Genomic DNA, 22,219 nt, shown 5'->3' with positions numbered 1-22,219 from the left:
CACCTGCAGATTTGGGGTTTGCTGAGTTTAGTCTGACAAGGTAAATCCAACAGCCCTTAAGTAGTGTCATGGACCACCCACCTTTTCCAGTTCTAGCTCTAATTGGTTGATGGCCTTGGGCCAGGTCGTTTATTCTCAGACAGTTCTTTGTCTCCATCTGTGAAATTTGTCGGATAGCCCAGGCTAGTGGTTTATGGGCTTTCAGATTTGGGGTGATAGCAAAACCATGTTAAGACGAATTTACAATATCTTTTCAGTGAATATGAGCAAAGTTGATGATTATTGAAGCTCAGTGGGTATGTGGGAATCCAGTGTATGTTATATGTCGTCCTACTTTGTGTCTGGAATTTTTTTATGATCAAAGGTTTTCACAGAACAATACTATCCTCTGCTAATATCATCTTACAAAAGAATGATTATTTTGATACTGAAAGAGTAGGGACAAGGAGTGGTGGTGCACACCTTTAGTCATAGCACTTGAGCCAAGCAGAGCTCTGTGAGTTCAAGGCCAACCAGGTCTACACATAGAGTTCCTAGTCAACCGTGGCTCTATGGTGAAGAATGACCTGTCTTTGGCGAATACATATTTGGCTTTATAAAAATGACTGGCTTATAAAAATGACTGGCTTTTTCACAACCTTTCCGAACCGCTTCTCTACAAACAGTGACCATCAGTGGAAGACTCAGAAGCGCGGGACGGAGGGCTGACATTGGTAGGTCCTAGAGTATAGGCCCCTAGAGCTGTGTCCTTTCTCTTATGCGGGAAACAAGGTGTAACCTAGGTTGACGTTGTCTGCATTCAGAAAATGCCCTTTCGGCACACATGAGTGGACTAAGAGATGTTAGATGTCAAGTCAAAGTGAGGGGACTGTTCTGTTGGGAGCCCAGGTAGAAATGGCTCACTTTTATAAACGTGGAATTATCTGTGGGCTGCACTGTAGTCAATGCAGATCGAAATGGTCCCAGTGTTGCCGCTAGTCTGATGAAAGGTCACAGCATCTCCCTTCCCAGTGTGGTGGGGCAGCTCTGGATGGCTGTTTGAATACATATTTGAGGAGCATATGGTGGGGGTGGCGGTTACCAAGATTCTCACAATGGTGAGCCTGACACTTGGCCTCTAGGGAACCAGTTACCCCTAGTATGAGGAACTCAAGGTTGGGTGTAGATCAAGTGCATAGCTAAGAGTTGTGAACACTCAGCAGTGTGGTCTGAGTTCCTCAGGACAGATAGGAGCTTCACTGAGACATCGGCTGTGACAGGAGTATGCTTGGTGGCATTCTGTGCTATGGGCTGTAGAGAACACCTACTATGTTTCTGTTGGCTTTTTCTTGGACTGTGGGTGGGTTGTTGTTGTTGTTGTTGGTGGTGGTGGTGGTGGTGGTGGTGGTGGTGTGTGTGTGTGTGTGTGTGTTGGAGATGGAGAAAATCATGGCCAGAATTGCTAACAGACAAGGAAGTCACATGAGTGACAAGCACTGTTGGAGAGTACTGAGATGCTGTGTCGTCTGTGTCATTAGGGCATGGTGGCTCAGTCCTTTGTTCTTCCTCCTCCTGTGAGTTCTGTCTTATTTTTCTGCTACCAGTACAATTTTCAGAGAAACTCAATGAAATTTGACAGACATACCTGGCTGTTGTCTGCCACGTCACCCCAACTCTTGGCTTACTGCCTATTGGTTATACTTCAATTCTCAGGCTCTACTCCAAGAATATATACTCACTGATCTTTTTAGGGGTGAAAAAGGCCATATCAAATAATAGTGAGAGCACTTGACTTAAATGTATAGTAGGAACGTAAGAGATTACCTAAACTTTTTGCATATTTGAAAGTATATATCCTAGATGGGGCTTTTATTTTGACATGAACCAGGGAAAGAAAAATTGCTTTAAGGGATCTCTGGACTCCAGATTGTAATAAAATTTAATGAATGAACAACGGAACCAATCAAACATGTTCAGAAGCTTTTCAGAAGAGCAGGACATACTGGGTGAGAGCTTGTAGGAATGGATGGTTAAGAACTAGAGACAGCCACACCACAGAAATCAGTGTGGGGTTTCAAAGGGTCCTATATAAGCACACAAGTACATATTCATGTGTGTGGGGAGGGAGAAGCTGATGGACGGGGTGGGAATGATAAATGACTAGTCTGGTTTTCTGTTTAGTGGCTCATGATGTATTCTGCATCAGAGTGTCAATGCAATCTCTGTTCACTATAAGGCTTTAAGAAAATATTTAAAGAGCTATCTTAAATTCAAAAGAAACAAAAAGACATTATTTTGAATTGCCTGGGACATTTCCAGTTCTCATCGCTGTTTAGTGGAGGATATTTAATCTGTAAAATTCAATGTAAGACCAATGTAGATACTTGGTGTTCATAGTTAAAGGCTATGGTGTCAGCAATAATAAGCTGTTCCCATGATAACTTTTCTTCATTAATGATGAAATCAGTTATGCGCTTTCATCTTACCAGCATGCTCCATCTGTTTAATTCTTTGGGTTACTTTTCCTGATGACTTTGGCCACCATTCCATTGCTTGCCCTCCACAGGCTACTGAGTGACTGATGCTCCTCGCTAGACCAAGGTTTCTGGCCTGGGATCCTTGCCCTGCTGCCGTTACCTCATACATGCTTTCAAATAGAAGTAGCCACAGCTTTCAGATTGATTGACATCCCATTGAGATGACTCACTGGGAAAAGACTATTGCCCTCAAGACTGATGATCAAAATCTAATCCCCAGGACCCACATGGTGAAAGGAGAAAATAGTCTGTTGTCTCTGTATGTTGCCCTCTGACCTCAACACACACTATGGTACATATGTATTCTCACAAGTACACAGACACATACACACACAATCTAAATTAATCAATATGAAATAAAGATTAACTCACAATGTAACAAGATGCACCATTTTCTTGAACTTGTGGCTAATTATGTCTGCCCATGTTTTTCTTGAAGTTAAAAAAAATTCTAAGGGAGAACTTAAAATTGAGCCTTTTCTAACAATTGGTTGGATTTTATGGAATCAGTGTCTGTTTTCAGTGATTTTGCTTGCATTTGCATAATTCACTTTGGAACATGAACCTGGAACTAAGAATTCAGAGCTGGAGAGGTGGCTCATAAGGACCTGAGCTTGAATCCCCAGCACCACAGGAAAATCCAGGTGCACATGTAACCCCAGCACTAGGGAGGCAGAGACAGATAGGCCCTGGAGCTCAGTGTCCTGCCAGCCTTCACATTTATGTGCAGACACAGGAACATGTACATACACACACATACAGATACAAGAGATCATGCGTCTCTTTAGCTGTAAAATTTGAAAATTCAAATTGAACCTGAGAGTTAGTTTTCCAAAACTGTAAAAATAACTAGTATATTTGCAGAACTGAAAAGTGATGTAATACAATTAAAATAAACATACTTTAAGGTCACCTACAATAGTGTCAATATCTGAATATATTGACAAAAGCTGAGAAAAATTCCATTGCCGTCATGTAAACAGTGATTCCATGGGGGGGGGCCTTAAAACAGCCAAGTCCAATTGTTGCATACAGATGGCTTTCAAATGGGGTGAAACGTTGGTTGGGAGGAGAAGTAGCTCAGCTGTTTGGAGCACTCACTGCTTTTCCAGATGATCCAGCTTCGGTTCCTAGTACCCATGTCAGGTGGCTTACAACTGCCTGTCACTCTTGCTTCTGGGGAACTGACACTCTCTTCTGACCTCTGAGCAGTGATATGGGCATGTGTGCACATGCACTCACACATGTGCATGTGAGCACACACATAAATTTAATAATTAAACATTTTAATGGGAAACATAAAAATTGAATCACAATAGATCTCATATAGCCAAAGCAATCTTGAGCTAAAAGAATATACTTAAAGGCACCCCAATTCTTGACTTAATTTTTACTACAGACCTATATTGGATCAAGAATATGGTAATGACTTAATAACAGAACAGTAAACAGAATAGAAAGCCCAGAAATTGATGCACACAGTAGGAAAGGGGCAATCTCTCTGATAATTGGTTTTTGTTTGTTTGTTTGTTTTTTGTTTTTTTCAGTAGAGCTATGAGGGTGTCAGATCATCTGGAACTGGAGTTACAGCCAGTTGTGAGCTTCCATGTGGGTGCTGGGAATTGAACCTGGGTCCTCTTAACATCTGAGCCATCTCTCCAGCACCTCTAATAATTGATCTTAGGACTAGTGGATATCAATACATAATAAAGAAATATGAAACTATGCCTTTACCTCTTGTCACATCAAAGGTCAATCAAAAATGTATTAGGGACTAGGGATATAGATTAGTGGGTAGAGTTCTTGTATTTTGAGATCCTGAGTTTAAACCCCAGCACTTCAGAAATGGTATTAAAGGCTTCAAGATCTGAGTCTGTAAAATTACTAGATGAAAACATAGTGAAAGAGACTCTGAGACATTGTCCTGAGCAATGGGGTTTGGGACATGAATCCCAAAGCAAAACTAAAAATAGCAGTAATAGACAAAGGAGGTCACATCAGACCAAAAGACAGCAGAGGAGCAACAAAAGCCTGAAGAGAGCTGGCAAGATGTCCTGGAGAGTACAGGCACTTGTCCTTGCAAAACTGACAGCCCATGTTCAGTCCCCAGAACCTACCCGAAAGAGCTGGGTGTAGCAGTGCACACCTGTAACCCAGCATGCCTAAAGAGAAAAGGGAGGTGGAGACGGGAGAATCTCCCAGAAGCTCCCTGCCTAGCTGGTCTGGAGCATGTAGCAAGGCAGGAGCAGTAAGACGGTCCGTGTCTCAACAAAGGAAGGAGAGCACTGCCTTCGGCCAGCTGTGCATGCTACAGCACACAAGGCCAAGTTAGAGGATAGCTTTCAGGAGCCAGTTCTTTACTGTGGGTTTTGGGTCTTGAATGCAGGTTATTAGGTTTTTGTAGAAAGTGCCTTTGCCCACTGAACCATCTCGCTGACCAGGCAGTACTATTCTGGAGCCAAGATATAAAATGTATATGTTATCACATAATAAATGGGTTAAGAAAATGATCTATAGGTACACAGTAACATACTTGTCCTCCCTTTCAAGAAGGTCATCCTGTCTTTTAGCAACTTGAGTAAATCTAGAGAATGTTGCATTAAATGAAATAATCCAGGCACAGAAAGAAAAAGACTACATGTTATTTTGACATGGGATCTATAAATGTTGAGCTTAAAATATAGAGTGATGACTGGCAGCTGCTGGGGGCTGGGAAGCTGTAGTTAGGAGGAGCGAATTCACGAGATCTCTTATACAGTGTGATAGCAACGCTAATGATGACTTCCTGAAACTGATAAAAGAACTTGTGTTATTACCACATATAAAAGCACATGAGGTGATACATGTTAATTACCTCAATGTAACCATGTCTATATGTACATATATATATATTTAAAAATAATATATTTCATGAAATGTGTGCCATTTATTTGTTGATTAAAAACAATAAATTAAAAACATTTCATTGTAAATTGTTATGTCAAATTATTCCATACAAATAATTAAAAACAGGAATCATTTCAGAAAAACTGCTGAAAAGTAGTTTAGCTTAGTGTCTTAGCTGGATATGGTTACAGAGGCATGTAGTACCAGCAGTGGGGGCCTGTGTGGTCCTGTTTCTTGGAAGCAACTGCTACTTTTTGGTGAATATTGTTTGTGTGTTTGGTGATTCTCATGTGTGTATATAATATGTTGTATCTTTTTTCACATTATTTGTATCTGTCTGATCTGTCTGTATGTATGAAGACGGCATGTGGGTGGGTGCAGGTGTGTATGTGTGCATGTGAAGGCAAGAGGTCTTGGTTTTGTTCCTCAACTGTTACCCACCTCACTTTTGTGAAACAAGATCTCCCACTGTTTCGGTGCTCAGTGATCTAGCTAGGTTGCCTGGCCCCAGAGAGCTGTCTATTGCCTTCTCCCCAGCACTGGGATCACAACAATGGGCTACCGCACTTGACTTTTTTCCATGGGTTCTGGGCATGAAACTTGGGTTCCGATAGTCACACAACAAGCATCTCCCCAGCCCCTCACTTCATCAGATTTTAATGGCTGTTTCTAGGTGTCTTGTAATCAGTCCCTTATCAGCTCCTTCCTCTCTTGGCTGATTCATGTTTCAGGATCTCCCTGTCTCCTCTGATTGCTGTCTCCTCCGTGTGATTTCTTTCTTTACACCAAACCACCCCTATGAAATCCATTTTAGGTAGTTATATCTTAATTTTACATTCTTAGGATTGGTGATATATATGTGTATTGTATCTTGACAGGTTTTATGTGTTGGTTTTTTTGTTGGGCTAGTGATTGACTCTAGTGTCTTACATATGCTACGCAAGCCCTCTACCCATGACCTGGATCCCCTTACCTTTCTCTTCTGTTCTTTAATTGCAGTATAGTTAGTATGATTCAGCTCTTGGTTCTTAATGTTAAAAACCAGCAAGCAACATTTAACACAATTAAGTAAATACTGTCCCCATCAGAGCATGCTCGGGTGGTAGCCTAATGCCCTTGCCCTTCAAGGCAAAGTGGCTAAGTAGAGCTTTTACACTGCACCAGTAGTCTTGAGTGCAGTGTACAGTTTCCTAGGCTCTATCCCCCAACCTCCTATCTGAAAAAGCCACTTTGTCCTGAAGATCTCACTCCCCTGACCCTGAGTCTAAGAGGGGTGTCTCAGCACACCACCGAGCAAGCACTGGTGTTTGGGAAAAGCTCCTCCCCTTGCTGGATCACAGTTCAGGGACTCTTGTGTGGAGGAAGCAAGCACCTGATATTTAAAATTCACCACAGTTTATGGGGGACCTGAGGTGTTAGATAGCAAGGTCCTGGAAACCTGCTGTCTCCTGAAATCCTCACCGCCACTCTGCAAAAGAGGTGCTGTGTCCATTTTCACACACAGACATGACCCTTGGGCTGAATTGTTTCTCAGGTTCGGGACAGCCAGTAATGGCGGTGCGCTGTGGCTCCACAGGCTGGAAAACACCTTCCGTGTCGGTGATGGATTTTCCGTGCTTTCCGCAGCCGACTTCTCTCCCACCTGCCATAAGAGTCTGCTCCACCCAGCTTCGCAGGCTCATCCTGGAGCCCATTTTACAGAATCCTGAACCATCCTGGACTTGGGGAACATTCATTTCCACTCTGTTCTTGTGATGATTTAAACTGAAAGGAGGAGGAGCCGCCCTCCTACTTGGTGAAAGTGCTTTGTCAGCGGTTTATGTACAGAGTCTTTCCAGCCCCTGTCACCAACAAGCTGCTTTGCACCCAGCCTCACGCGCTTCTAGATTCCTAGTTACCTGGAACAGATTCTAAACTGCTTTTATTTTAAAAAGGAGATAGATGGTTTTAAAGTCTTTTTTAGTACTGGGTACAGCACACCATATTTTCTCTAGTTTATTTACCTCAGAGAGATGAGGGATGATTCAGTGTCCCTGATGAATGGTGTCTGGCTCTTGGTGCTGAGGCTGTCCAGGACTCTCAGCTCATTTACTGTCCTATCCCTGTGGACAGCTCGCAGCAGGCTCATGGGCTCCGCACTTAAAGATAGAACGAGGACTGTTCTCCGCATGGCGCCCCTTCCCTGAAGGCCGGTTCAGAGGAAGCAAACTCATGACAGACATAGGAAATTGGCCTCAGAGGATGGGATGATGTGAGTCTTGTTCTTTTTCCTGCTGTTCACAAACACACCGCAGAGCAGCGGGGTCTGTGAGTGACAGTGAGCAGAAGGAGGAAGTAGCGTGGACTAGGCTTCCAGAAGAAAGGAACTTCTGTGGTTCGTTGCTGCAAGTTTCTCTGTGTTAAAGAACATGGACATCTCTACCTGGAATGAAGTCCTGAGGTGGACTCTTCAAGCCTGGTCGGGCAAGGGCATGCTCCATTAGCAGCAAGATTTCAGTGTGGTAGCCTCGGACTTTAATTGGGGGGTGGGCTAAATTCAGTAACTGAGCAACTGTCCCTTCTAGACAAATACACTTTTCAGAATTGCTTAGGAGGGCTGAGAAGGTGGCTCAGTAGGTAAGAGTGCTTTCTCTGCACCGAGAATCCTCAGTACCCAGCAAAGAGCATGGCCCTGCTTGCCTATAACACCTGTGCTGGGGGGCGGGGCTCATAAGACACAGGAGGACCACTGAGCTTGCTGTCCTGCTCGACTAACTGAAAAGCAGAGAAGGGAAAGGATCGATGAGAGGCCCTGCTTCAAGGGACTAAGATGCAGAGGTATAAAGTAGGTGACTTGGCATTCTCCCTTGATCATGCACATGCAGGTAAGTTCTCTCACACACAGGTGTGCACACACACACTCATACACTACACACCTGTAGGTATCGCTCTTGGTGTCTCTCTCTCTCTCTCTTTTTCTCTCTCTCTCTCTCACATGCACGCACACATGCACACACACATATATACACATAGTGATAACGCTGAAACTTGCATGTAAATATAGTCAGTGTGTCTCAATTTAATATTTTTGTTGCTGCTCAAGTGGTCTCTTAACTTAGCCAGTGGGAACTGATTCAAGTCGACGCTCACTTTCTTTGAGATGACTCTTGCATGGTTTGCATCTGTCTGCAGATTCTGCTGTGACAGTGACTGATGTCGCAATCTCATTTCCTGACTAGTCCTGCATCGGCTAGGTCTCCAAGGGAGGGCTCTGTTCCTTTAAGTGTTAGGGCTCTGTTCCTTTAAGTGTTTTGAGGGCACAGGGGGAGAGACAAGGCGCATTGATTGCTGTGGATCTTTTCGGGGGTTCGGGGGACAGAACTAGAGACTCTGGATGCATATAACATGGAGATTCAGTGTGTAAGGTTTTTACACAGCTGCATTAGCCTGCATCTATTCTTCTGTGCTCCTCCTCCCAGTTATGATGAGACTATGTATTTTCATCTGCTCTATCTTATGTTCCGCACAGAGTGGTCTTCATTGGAAGGATATTTGAAAAATTGGTTTGATTTTATTTTCCATTCTTAGCAATTCCTATTGTTACTTATGACTCTTGGCAATGAACACTTGCAAGTAAAGATACGTGGACACAAGGGTTTACTGCATGACCCACTATGTCACACTGCAGCTTCCATGATGAGATTTTTTTTTTCTTTTTTCTCTTAAACTTTATTTGGTGGTGGGGGAGGGTGCTTCAAGGGCAGAAGGCAGAAACACAGGGGCTAGAAATGAATGGAGTTGAGATGATGTGAAAGACACAAAGAAGGAAGGAAGGAAGGGGAAAGAAAAAAGTTAAAAGCAATATCTATTTTATTTTGCTTTGTTTTGTTTTGTGTGTATGCATGCCTGCATATTTTGCATGTTTATGTCTGTGGGTGCATTTGGAGGCCAGAGGACAACTTCAGGTGTTGTTCCTCAGATGCCATCCACGTTGTTTTTGGAGACTGAGTCAATCACTAGCCTGGAGCTTGCCGAGATGACCGAGGTGGCTGGCCAGTGACTCCATAGCAGAAGAGGTGAAGGAACTCCTTGAGGCCTTTTCTGGAATGGCGCCAGTTCATTGGCGCTGTGGCAGAGCGCCTTCCCCAATTTCCCACTTTAAATACCCCTTGGGGGTTAGGTGTTCTCATGTGAATTTGGGGATCCACAAGCAGTAGCAGGAGGTGTCGCCTTTGTCCCACCCACCTTCTTCTGCTTCCCCCTATCTGTGTATGTTCTCCTATCTGTAGTTCCTTTCCTAGAGAGACGCCAACATGCAGCACACGTTTCTTCCCTTTCATTTTTATTTCCCTTTGTCCTGGTTCTTATCCCACAGCTCCATGTGGAGCTCCTCCCCCACTCCCTGGAGCTCCCCCGTCCTCCATCCTGTAGATTTGTTCTGGCTTGTCTGGCCTGTGTCCTGTGGGTGGACATCTGGGTTGCTTCTATCTTGTATTGTTCCAGAGAGTCTGTGGCCACAGCCTTGGGCACACCCCTGCTCTCTTTCTTTTTCCTCTTATAACCTCATCGTAGTTAACTGTGTGTGTTCCTCTTAGGCTGTCAGCAGACTGCAAGCCCGCACAGTTGTGCAGCAAGGGGAGTACGAGGGCAAGGCATGGAAACGTGCGTTTCAGGGGTACGGACGCTCCGTCTTTAACTAAGAGCAAATCAGGCTTTTAGAAGGTTGACTAGATCAATGTCCTGTGTTGACAGGATTTTGTGCTTCTTCTGGCCAGGAGTTAGTGACCTGTTCCCAGAAAGGACTAGACTGTAAATATTTTAGGTTACTGTCTGGGTTGCCATCACTCAGCCCTGCTGCTAGAACACAGAAAACAACAACAGACAGCTCATAAATGGGTGTGGCCATATTCTAAATAAGCTTGATTTGTGGGCCTTGAAATTTGAGTTTGCTGTAATTTGTATGCACTGTGAAGTATTCTTGAAGGCGTTTATTTTTGTCCATCACTGTTAGAAAATATAATACCTAGGGACTGAAGGGATATCCCTGGTAGAGTGCTTGCCTAGCAAACATGGGTTTGATCTCCAGGCATCACAAGGGGAGGACGAGGGCAGTAAAAACAGTTCTTAGTGTATACGCCACACTTTGCCAGCCTCTGCTCTAGACATTCGGGAGCCTAGAAAATTCTTAAACGTAAGCGGTGCCTTTGAAAGGTTGTAGGGCATGTCAAAGAAGTCTTCGTTTGGGGCCTGGAGCCCAGGCTCAGGAGGCTGCCAGGGGCTTGGAGGCTGCACCCGGAAGCATCCTGTGGAAGCAGAAATGAGATTTCTTTTCTGCTTTTATTATCCGAGGCTGAGAACTATTAGGAAACATGTAGCTCATTATATTATGGGCTAGGAAATTTGTTCCTCAAAGCTATGTTATGTAACTTTGTACAGATGGCACACAGAGACCAGTTAGACCCACTCTTCCATGTTGTGTAGACTTGGAGTTTTAGTCTCTTATCCTTTTTGTCTTTCTTCTACCTCTCCTGTCTAGAAATCGAGCTCTCGGAGCACCATTCAAAGGCGAACCCTCTGGAGCAGCTGCCTTCTATGTCTTGATTCTTACTGTATTTGTAGCTTTTCTGTTGTGAAGATAGAATTTTGTTTGTGGGAGGAGAATCCAAAGTCGATGTAAATGAAAAGTGCATCTTCGTATAATGGAAATTATTAGAGCGCCTTTTAAAATGTCACCACAGATTAATGCAGACAAGAAGGAGTGGAATGTATTAGAAAGTAGGTCAAGTTATCTCATGTTTATGAATGAGACAAATTATACTGTAGATTTAGGTTTATAAAACTTGAGTGATAGTATAGTTTATATGAATTATCCTAGCCTAAACAGTAATACCCAAAAATGTAATTAAATAAATTGAGTTTGTTTCTTTATCCTTTGTGGGTAAGTATTTTATACCTAATGTTTTACAAATTTAATAATCTAGTAGAAGCCGCAAGCTTCTAGTTTCTTGTTAATTTTTTCTGTATTGGACACAGGGTTGGCTCTCGGGAATTAGAGCCGGAGATAGGTGTCCCCAGAATCCATCCAAGACTCAGAGGAATTATTCTTCAATTATTCTTCAGTGAGCATCCCATAGCCATCTTGTCCTCCCAGAACCTTGTCAGTTTCTTTTGCTTCTGCTATAGCAAGTTGTTCAGTTAGAAGCCCAGGACCTGATCTGTGAGCTCAGACACTTTGCCTCTTACACAAACAGATCTTGCTTGCAGTGGATGGACATGTTTTGCCCTTCTTCCCATGATGGGTTCCAAATCAGATCTGCCCATCTCATTGTTGGAATCCAAGCCAAAGCAACAAAGGAGTTAGGTGGATACGCGGTAAATTTAGGTCTGTAGTTTCTTGGTGCATTCGTGAGCCAGTCTGGTGCTTGCCAGATTTCTGGCCTCATGAAATGCCTCTTTAGAGATAAACCTGCCACAGGTAGGTGTTTCCATGTGCAATGACAGAGGAATGAGACCTAAAAGACAGTGTCGGAGTGACTATCTTTCAAACAAGATGGTCAGCCAAAATGCTATCTCCCAGTGTCCCTTAAAGCAGTGTTTGTATTAACTGGGTGGAAAGTCAGTGACGCGCCTTGCTCTCCAGTCTTGCTGGCAAATGTCCTGAACACCTCGTTCCACTGTGAATGATCAGTGCGGTTGATCTGCGCTCTCCCCCTCCCCCTACTAATCTTCCTTCACCTTAGCTGCTGCTGCTACCACCTTCTTCTTGGAGGAGGTTCTGGATAGAAACACTCAGAAGTAAGTTGCCAGAAATGGATCTTAAATAGAAGATCGTTGGTCTTACAGTTAGGCAGACTTGGGTTCAGGTCCCAACCACATCAGTTAGCAGGTTTGTAGATTTTGACAAGGGTGGGCCGTTGCCTTTCCCCTTGCTGTCACAAAACACCTAAGAAAAGCAGCCAAGGATCTGACGAAAACAACTTGATGAGGAAGGGCTGATTTGGGCTCCTGGTTTGTGGGTGCAGCCTACCGTGCTGGGCAGACATGGCGGCAGGAGTATGAGGACAGCGGGTCTCATTGCTCCCACAGTCAGAGCTAAGAGGGGGTGCTGCTCAACTCACCTTCCCCCTTCTATTCAGTCAAAAATCCTAGCCCACGCAGTGGTACTGCCCAGATTTTGGTAGATCTTCCCACCCTAGTTAGCGCAGTCTAGAAACTCCATCACAGACAAACAGCCAAAGGTTTGCATCCTAGGGGACTGTAGATTCTGTCATGGTGACGTCAGTATTAACCATCAGCCTCCTGTAGTAAGATAGTGCTCTTCATCTTTGATGTGATGACATGGTCCCCAGGGCCACACATCCATCATCATTTTCATCCTTTTTCTTTTGCTGGATGGAGTAAAGTCAGTTTGACACAAGCTAAAGTCTTGTGAGAGGAAGGAGCCTCACCTGAGAAAATGTCTCCATAGGTCGAACTGTAGACACACCTGTAGGGCATTTTCCTAATTAGTGATTGCTAGGGGAGGGCCCAGCCCATTGTTGTTGTTGCTTATCCTGGGCTGGTGGTCCTGGGTTCATTCATAAAGCAGGCTGGAGAAAGCCAATAAGTAGCACCCCTCCAAGGCCTCTGCAGCAGCTCCTGTCACCCTGTTTGAGTTCCAGTTGACTTCCTTTGATGATGAGCAGTAACATGGACGTGTAAGCCAAATAAACCTTTTCCATCTCAACTTGTGTTTGGTCGTGGTGTTTCCGTGCAGCAGTAGTAAAATCCTAACTAAGACGTTGTGGGGTATTTGTTTAACTAGATAAAGATGTGTTACATTTGTATTTGTTTAATATGTAAAGATGTCTTGCATTTGTGTTAATTAAATGAAATTAACTTGAGCTCAGAGAGGTGGGGTTAGCAACTAGCTGACAGGAAGTAACAGAGAGGAGACAGCATGAGGTTTTTATTGGGGTGGAGAGGGGAAGACAGGACACCAGTAAAGAGAGAAAGAAAGTTAGCCAGTTGCTATACTTACTCTGAGCTCACAGGTTTCCACCCTAGCCTTTGAATCTTGAGTTTTATTAGAACAATAGTGATTTAGTAAAAGCTACCTTTAACAGCAGCAACAGGGTCCCCCAGGCTCCTGCCTGACCCTGGCCACTAGCAGGTGAAGTGTATCCACTGTGGCAAAGGTAAAGCAGCAGTAAGACAAAGGTGGACCCAGGAGTGGGGTGCTGCTGTGACCAGCCTGACCCTGTCTTGGGGAGTATAGTGGAAGGACTTTGGAATTTTGTGCTAGAAGGATCCATTGAGTATTGAGAGCTCAGTGGGCTGTTCTGTCTGAGCTTTGAAGATAAGAATGTTGAGAGGAGGCTGATAGGGTTGGAGGGATGGCTGTGTGGTTAAGAGCACTTGGCTGTTCTTCTGAGGTCCCGAGTTCAAACCCCAGCAACCACATGGCAGCTTACACTCTGATGCTCTTTTCTTGTGTGAGCCATACATGTTGACAGAGCGCTCATACCTAAAATACATAAGTCATTTTTTTTTTTAATGTTCAGAGTAGTGCAGACGATGGGGGCCTTCTTGTGAAGTTTCAGGGCGAAGCAAAGGCTCTACGAGGCCTTTTGTGTGACGAATCTGTGTTGTCTGGGTATCTGAAGCTGAAGAATCAGCTGTGACTCACAAGAGACCAGAACCACTAAAGTCCAATTGATGTTGGTTTGCTGGAGCTGAGAAATTAGTGAGATTAAGAAGAGACCAGCATCGCTGAGGTGAAATCTTCTGCTAAGTTGTTTCCTGAGAGTCAACACATAGAAACTGGGTCCCAGAAGTGGCCGAGGTTGCACCTTGCACTGGCATCTGAACTTGTTCGGTTACCCAAGGTTTTGAAGGTATGAAGGGGTTATGGAGAGAAGCTGAGGCCTAGCAGTCTGAGAGGCCAGAAGAGGCCATTAGTGAAGGCATAGCCTAATTGGAGCAGGAGATCCCAGCATTTGGGAGATGCCAGTGCCCTGGGATGGCCACCAAGATCAGCAACAGCAATGGAGTGGAGCCCGCCCAGGCTTACGACATAAGCTGTGTCTGCTGACGGGGGCAGAGCCGGAGAAGTGACCCTTTGGAGGCACGCAGAAGATAGCAAGTCTCAGACATTGGACACTGAATTATTTATACTCTTGGAGCTGGTTTTGCTTTCTGCAGATTTGCACTGTGCCCTGGTTCTCCCTCTTGAAGCAAGGAAGTAGTTATTTGGTTTTGATCTTTCAGGAGCCCACAGTTGAGAGACTCAATTTTTAAAGCCGTCTCCTGGCTGTGGTTTTCTCAGACTTCAGCTCCTCAGAGCTCTACACGCGCCAGTCATTTTCTTGCCCTTGATGCTGGGTCCCTAGGCTGCTGCTTCTGTTTAGTGCTTGTGAGGCTTTCTCTCGCCCTTCAGATGCCCTTGGATTTCTATTCACTGTTCTCCTTTCTCCAGGGAAGGCATCTCTCTTAATGCTTAATAGGCATCAGCGTGGGCGTGAGGTCACCGAAGTCATGGTGGCTTTTTATTTGTCACCCGCACGTCAGGACTTTTCACTCAGGCTCCAAAGGATGATGCAGCCCAGCCCCACCCCCCACCAGCTCTCCTTTTAATGAGATTATGGGTTCCATCATAGTGATGGTTTCCAGCTAAAATGGACTTAATTCTGTTGCCTTTGCATTTTTCTTCTTGACTCTTATCTCCTTTGACTTCCCCGTAATCCCTTAAATAGATGGGGTGACAGTGGGTGGGGTTCTCAGCATGTTATCAAAACCCAAGGGGTGTCTGTTTTACAGAAAATATTAGAAATTAAACACACACACACACACACACACGCACACACACACACAAGGTTTGTAACAGTTTTTTGACGCCACATGCCAAGGAACTTTTTATGCATGATCCCTCTTTGTATTTCGTCTCTGTCTTGGTCTTCATTGCTCAGGGTTTACCCAAGTCCAGAAGAGCCAGCAGCCTACACTCCCCTGCTCCTGTGTGTATTTGGGGGTGTGAGTAGTGCTGCCTCCCTCTTATTTCTCGGTTTGCTGTGAGCATGCCTGAGGACCACACTGCGCACACTGTGAATTGAATCCGCTTTGCCTTTGATCTCTGCCTGCCGGACACTGAGCAAATGTGAGCTCCCCTTCTGCTCCTGTGTAGTAACCTCCAGCATTTTGAACTTGAAGTACTAATTACACTGTGCAAACTTTAGTACTTTCGTCAGGATTTTGCCAGTGTTATACATTGTGTGTTTCAAACCCGAGTGAACCTGAAGATTGGAGTCTGTGTTTTAATATTAAGTTGCTCTGGCACCCTTTCATCTAACTGACTCATTGCACCCATTATTCATTCGATCACGGGGCATGTATTTATGGAGCACCTTCACTCTGCCGGGAGCTTTCTTGTAAGATAGTGCAAACAGAAAATGTTCTTAATAGACTGGTGGAGAAGATCTGAGACAGTACATCTTGTCATGTAGTAAAGGGTTTAGATGTACCCCTAAAACAGTGGATGGCCAATCAAAAGTCAGAGACTAACAAGCTCTAGACAGATTTAATTTCTGGGAGCCTATTGGCTAAGAGGTGGAGAAGGTATTGAAGCAACACAAGAGGAGAGATGTGGAGCCCTGCTGGAAACCATCCTGGTGATTTGAATAGGAGACAGTTAAGAGACTCAGGGGTATTTAAGAGTTAAGGTTGGCTGAGGGTGGTTAATAAGATACGGGGATTTGGGAGAAGATTGTCTCAATCATGCTTCTTATATTTCTGGCCTTGGCAGATGAGTAGATGTTGGTGCAGTTGTTATTAGGAACCCAGGAGGGTAGCAGGCTTGGAGGGAGTCAGGGTAGGGCAGAGGTGGTGAGTTCAGTTTTGACTGAGATGAATTTGTTATGCCTGTGGGAGATCCTGGGGAGCTGGGGAGTAGAATTGGATGAGAACTCAGGGAGAGCTCTGGCCTCTGTCTGTAGCCTTACAGCAATGAGATTGAGCGAGCTAGAGTCTAGAGGAGTAGGAAGGGGAGACCAGGGGTGTACATACAGAAAATCAGGCTTCAGCAAGGAAGAGCCTGCTAGGCCTCTTATGGGATCAGAGAGGGCAGGCTATTCAAGTATTCGTTGTATTCTTTCCCTCTGACACACACACACACACACACACACACACACACACCCTTTAAAAACACATTAGAAGTTTTTGAAGCAATCATGTACTTTAAAGGAACTTGAAGTGTAGCAGGGCCAGCGTTTCCTGGGACTTTGGATTGTAAGTTGTGACCTAATTAATGTCCAGTTACCTGCAATTGCCTTGATATTAGCTGGTATCTCCTGGGAAAGGGCATCCTGGACTGCAACCACAGTGCACCCATCAGAGCCACTGGTGTCCAATTCCCACAAGCCCTCTGCGGTCCCTCATACCCTAGTGATGTCCTTTAGCACCAATGGGTGAAGCTGAGAATCACGGCTTGCACTTGCCTCATCTCCTGCCCTCCCTGGAATCTTGAGAAAGGGGCCTCTCCTGAACTTTTATGGTGTCACTTTTTTTTTTTTTTAAAGAAAGGCTCTTTTGTAGAGGAACCATCAGTCTGGGTTTGTAGCTTTACTTGTTATTAAATGTGGGCAATATGTCAGTGTGAGTCCATTTTCCACCCCTAACAACGAAAACCCGTGATGGCTAAGCAGTTTATAGCGAAAAGAGGCCCAGTTATCTCAGCGTTGGGGGTCGACAGTCCAGACAGCAGCACAGTGATGGTGCTAGCCGGAGCCCCTGTGGCTGTTATGTGTCATGCGTGACACATGGCGTAAGGACAGGAGGACTTGAGAGAGGGAGAGGTTACACATTAAGGTAGGAAATCAGAGACACTCTGCTACAGTCAGCAGGAGCCCAGGAGAACTCCAGTTTCTTCCCAGGGAAGCCGCCTTAGTGAGCCACAAAGGTGCGCTTCGTGAAGAGTCCCACACATATTGGACAAGGGGACGTAGGCCAGTGGGAGGGAAGAGAGACAGGGGAGCAGAAATGAGATATGAAACTATTATTAAAGTACATTATATGCATGTAAGAATTTTTATAATGAAACTAGTTATTTTGTACAATTATAATAGTATACTAATAAAATGAATGAGGACTGGAAAGATGGTTCAGTCGGTAAAATGCTTGATATGCAAACATGAGGACCTGGGTTCAAATCCCAGCACCGGCGTAAGAAGCCAGCCGTGAAGGTATTCACAGAATCCCTGTGCTGGGGAGGAGATAGGAGCAGCTTTGGGGCTGCTGACCAGTTAGTTCAACTGAATTTGGTAAGCTCCAGGTTCAGTGACAGGCTGTCTGTCTGTCTGTCTCTGTCTCTGTCTCTCTCTCTCTCTCTCTCTTACACACACACACACACGGACACACACAGACATGGGTGGAGGGGGGAAGAATAGAATAAAGACAGATTCCCATACAACCACCACAAGGGACTCCAAGCTGCCAACATCCGAGCCCTTGGGGAAGTATTCAGGCTGTGTCTAAATCATAGACACATCCATGGCAGGAAGTCCCGGGCTGTGTTGTGCTATTATTCATGCTGTCACCTGGTGCAGACTCTAGACTTAGCTGCCACCCCTCCTCACCATGTCACTCGACTGAGGAAGAGTTCGCTTTGCTCCGGTCATGGTTTTCCTGCTCTAATGCGCTAAGTATTTTACAGAGACCTATTTTGAAACTACACAGAGACCCATTTCTCAATGAATTCGCCTTTTATGTATTCATTTATTTTTATTGATATAGATGCGAGTTTTCATATTTTATTCACAAGCTATAATCTGTTTCTGTCATTATTCCAATATTGAAGATATTAATAACCCAGCCTGTGGGAGCCCTTTTAACTTGGTTCTTATGTGATGTAGATATGCCTCCGCTATTATTGGACCAATATTTTACTTGGTGGCTCAGATGTGCCACACTCACCTTGCGCTGCTCACTAGCCCTGAGATCAGCAGTTTCCCCTGTGAGTACCGGTGTCTTTGATTTAAAAGGCCCCTTAGAAACCAAGATCTCAGCACTGAGTTCGCTCTTTGTTGCCATTCGTCCCAGCCCTTTTCAGTGAGCACAGCCAGAGAGTTCAGTTGAGTCTTTTAAACTAGCCTTTTAAAGATAGGTTTGTTAATTTCGTTTTATGTCTATGAATGTTTGCCTGCGTGTATGTTTGTGTACCTTGTGTGTATCTCATATTTCCAGAGGCAAGAAGGGGCTAGATCCCTTGGTACTGGAGTTGTAGGCAGTTTTCAGCTGTCGTGTGGGTACTGAGAACCAAACCCAGGTCCTCTGCAAGAGCAACCTGTGCTCTGGATCACTGTCCATCTCTCTAGCCCACAGTTGATCCTTTGTAGGCGGAGACTGCTCGTTTGTTTCCCGGCTGCTCAGACCCAAATAATCACACAAACTATATTAATTACAACACTGTTGGGCCAATGGCTCAGGCATATTTCTAGCTAGCTCTTACATCTTGAATTAACCCATTGCTATTAATCTGTGTGTTGCCACAAGGCTGTGACTTACCCGGCAAGGTTCTGACTGGTATCTTCCTACTTCCGCAGCCACATGGCGTCTCTCTCTGACTCCACCTACTCTTTCCATCTCTGTTCGGATTTCCTGTCTGGCTTTATTCTACTAAGCCGTTTGCCAAAACATCTTCTTTTATAACCAATGATAATAAACCATATTCATAGCGCACAGAGGGGAATCCCACATCATCCTTTTTTAAAATAAAATATTTTATTAATTTTAGAAATTTGTATATGTGTGTATACCTGAATATAAGCTTGTATACAAGTGCAGTGCCCTTGGCTGCCGGAAGACGGTGTTGGATCCCCTGGAGCCGAAGTCATGGACATTGTGAATTGCCAAACATGGGTACTGAGAACCAAATTGGATTCCTATGCAAGAGCAGTATGTGCTCTTAACTGCAGAGCCATCTCTTTAGCTCTTGAGTGTTCATATTAATGTAGAACTCCTAAAATGTCTCTTACATTAATTATGTAAAAGAGTCTCTGTCTGTGGTGTTCCCCTGACTTCCAGGATCTTATGTAACACAGGATAGCCTCAACTCTACATTGCTAAGAATAACCTGGAACTTCTGATCTTTCTGCCTCTTCCTCCCAGATGCTCGGGTTCCAAGTGTGCACTGCCATATATTTACACTTGGTTCCTTAGTTCTGGATGGCCAACCCGGTTCTTCGTGCACGCTGGGCAAGCTCATTGCCAGTTGAGCCACACCTCCAGTTATTTGGACATTTTCACACATCTTTAAAATACACATCTCTCAGAGTGAACCCCATTGTCCTCTTCCACAGCTGTCCTCACCCTTCTCTCAGGTCGCCCCCCCTTGCAACTTTCATGATCCCGTCTCTCTGAATGCTGGCTTAGTGCGGACTGCCATGCTGCCCGTAGAAGTTCAGGGTCAGGTTCTGTCTAGCCTCCCATGGTGGCGTTTTTGTCAACTGATTAATATATAACCTTGTTTTATTTCTATTTAGAGGCAGCCTATTTAATATGTGCCACTGAGTCATTAACCCTGGAATCCTGACCGACTCTTCCCTGAAGCGTAATGCAGGCATTTCCTCCCTCAGACACTGATGGCCAATATTTTTATCAGACTTTACAGGACCTAGAATTACCTAGGAAAGGGACCCCGGGGATGCTAGTGAGGGATTTTCCTGTTTAGGTTATTTGAAGGATGGCGGGATCCCATGGGCTGGGGTTCTGGACTGAATGAAAAACGTGAAGGAAATAGGGCAATGGTTGTCATTGCTGTCTGCTGTCATGACTCCTCTGACATCAGGAGCTGTACACGCATGCGTGCGTGTGCGCGCGCGCGCACGCTCATGTGCTGAAAAAGATGATTTTTCCATTCACACCCTCATTTTTTATTTCTGCATAACTCTGTGGGCTTCCCTCTAGTTATCCCCATTCTGTGCGTCCCCACCTCGCCCTGCACCTCTTGCTGGTACCTGCCTTGTTCTCTCCCACTTGGAGGCTGAATTGCCCTGGAAGAGTAGAGGTGAGAAGCAAGAGAGGTATGGTTGTGTCTCGTGCCTTTCCACAGTGCTGCTTTGTTAAGTCGGTTCCACATGTGTGAGATCGACACATTTATGAAACCTCCTTATAATCAACCTTTTCAAATCAAGGTAAGAAATAAATTAAAAATTTGGAGCTAATAACGTTCAAGTATTACATACCTGTTGACTCACTGAACACTGGGCCATCAGGAGAACAATATATGGGGTGAACCTGACATGGCACTTCCACGTCACTGAAACGTCCGTGCAGTGAGTGGTGAGTGTCTGCGAACCTCATTTCTCAGTGCCCCGTCCCTCCATCCTCTGAGGAGCAGCTGCTCAGCCTAGGAGTAAAATGATCTTCTGTAGCTCTCTGGCCAGTGTCCCTGAGTTTTCCTGTAGGAAGCCATCCACTCCCTCACTGCCCAGGCATTTCTGAATGGCTGAAGAGCATTTGTAGAGCCCCATAGTAAGGATGATCAACTTCTGGATTGAATAAAGCCACTCGGGTTCCCATCCTGGTACTTCCAGTCTGGTCAGATGCATGTTACAGAATTTACCCCACTCCGTCCAGTGCTCTGCCAGGCAAGTGTAGCTGTGGCTGTCTCACTCAGCTTTAGTGGGGATTAAATGAAACCCTGCTTAGCTGGTGACAGTGTTTAATGTTGAGCAAAGATTAGCGGAATGCCTCTGTCTCAGAACTATAAGGGTAACAACGTCTTCCCTTAACTTAATGCCAAAGTCCAAATTGGGGCCAAGTTCTTGTTTTCTGGGGTGTGTGTAGCCACCCCATCACTATGGCCACAGACCTGCCCCCAGCCCTGTCCACGGCTCTGCACCCAGGAGATATTAAGTAGATTTTGATTTGTCATTGAGCAATCCCCCTCCCCTGCGCTCTAAGATCCTGCTTCTTGTACACGATGCTGCTAATAGAGCAATTTCCTCTCCTTTTGCCAGAGCTCTGGGGAGATACTGATTGTTTTTTCCATCCTTGCTCTCTTTTTGATTATGAATCAATCGTTTGTGTAACTCGGTCAATGTCACAGTCTGCAGCTGCTGCTGGGAAATGCTATTTTCCCTACTTTTTCCTTGATGCAAGCGTGACCCTCAGTCCTTACCTACTGTGCTTGGAGAATTTCTCTAGACAGGGAAGTGGCCGCACAATGACCCTCTGTATTTTTATGCTTTTAAAACTGTGGCAACAGATGCCAAGAAGTTTTAAAAATATAACGCAATTACTGACCTGGTTATCTTCCAGCCCTGGGTCTTTATAGAAGCCTTTTAGTAACTGGATTGGATTTTGTAAAACCACAACAGTCTGAGATACAGTGAATGATGAATCTGCCTGATTATATAGGATTCTTTTTCTGGTTTTTGTTTATTATTTATTTATTTATTTTTTGTGGTCTCTTCCCTACCAGCAAAGTGCTCTGCCTAAAATAGACTTTTACCCCTTTTAAAATTATGTCTTTTTTTAAAAAAAAGTCTGAGTTTTTTAGTGAATAGTTTACATCCATTGGGTTGAATTAATCAATGTCTGTTCTGATATTGCTCTGATAATAGGATATAATAGAGATGTTGGCATTCAAAGAATGTATCATTTGATTTGAATCTTCAGCTCAAAATGCTATGCTCATCATCTCTTACTTAATGGTTTGAAATTAATTCTCTCTGGAAAGACATGTTAGAAATAGTGCATAGTTTTGTGTAATAAGTGACATTTAGTGATATGTGGATGATAATAATGGATATAGGTAGACTCAGATGTCTGTGTCCACCCATCCATCCATCCATCCATCCATC

General features: G+C 44.5%; 1 protein-coding gene across 7 annotated transcripts in view; it reads left to right on the top strand.

Moving 5' to 3' along the window:
• The window catches only part of Tln2 (talin 2), a 406,415-nt gene that overhangs the window by 172,571 nt on the left and 211,625 nt on the right, over window positions 1–22,219 (top strand). The gene's annotated exons all lie outside the window — the stretch shown is intronic.

The sequence above is a fragment of the Myodes glareolus genome, chromosome 4 (assembly GCF_982192425.1).
Source record: "Myodes glareolus chromosome 4, mMyoGla1.1, whole genome shotgun sequence".
In the NCBI taxonomy this organism is placed as follows: domain Eukaryota; kingdom Metazoa; phylum Chordata; class Mammalia; order Rodentia; family Cricetidae; genus Myodes; species Myodes glareolus.
Note: the sequence above shows the minus strand (reverse complement) of the source record. Positions and strands in the feature narration are given on the sequence as shown.